This window comes from Macadamia integrifolia, unplaced genomic scaffold, assembly GCF_013358625.1.
Source record: "Macadamia integrifolia cultivar HAES 741 unplaced genomic scaffold, SCU_Mint_v3 scaffold1363, whole genome shotgun sequence".
Classification (NCBI taxonomy): domain Eukaryota; kingdom Viridiplantae; phylum Streptophyta; class Magnoliopsida; order Proteales; family Proteaceae; genus Macadamia; species Macadamia integrifolia.
This window is the reverse complement of record NW_024868177.1, coordinates 48,945-49,541: the sequence shown is the minus strand read 5'-3', so window position 1 is coordinate 49,541 and position 597 is coordinate 48,945.

The following is a 597-nucleotide window of genomic DNA, read 5'->3' as shown; positions in this document are numbered from 1 at the left end:
AAAAAAAAAAAAAAAAAACAAAAACAAAAACTCATGTCAGGTGATTTGCAACGAAGTTGACAACTAGGTTTTGCTCTCTCTTGGGGATTTCAAAAAAAAATTGCAACTGTTCCATAACACCGAAGAAGAAGCAAAGGTGAGGGCATAGAGGGAGAGGAAGAAGGAGAGCTGAGAGGGAGAGAGAGAGGTTTACCTTAGTTCGTCTTTCAAGCTCTGCAGCCCTAAAAAACTCGACGAACAGTTTTGACGCAGAGCCTTGGCACGATAAAAATGTTTTTCTCAAGAATTGCCCTACTTTGTACCAGCTCCAGAATCATGTGTTTCTTATTTAGGGGTTCTCTGATAAGAATCATTTCATGTATAAAAACATGAAATCCTAGTATCGTGTGATTCTTTGTGGAATTGTAATTTTAGACTCAAACACCATCATTAATAGAGAATCAAAATTCTACGAAAATACATTCCATCGAATCCTACCAAGGTTTTAAGAATCGGCGAATTCAATTAGGAATTGCCTGATTCATATGAGAATTAGAGGTCATTGATCCCAATTCATGACGATTCAATACGACTGATGCCTGGATTTAAAAAAAAAAA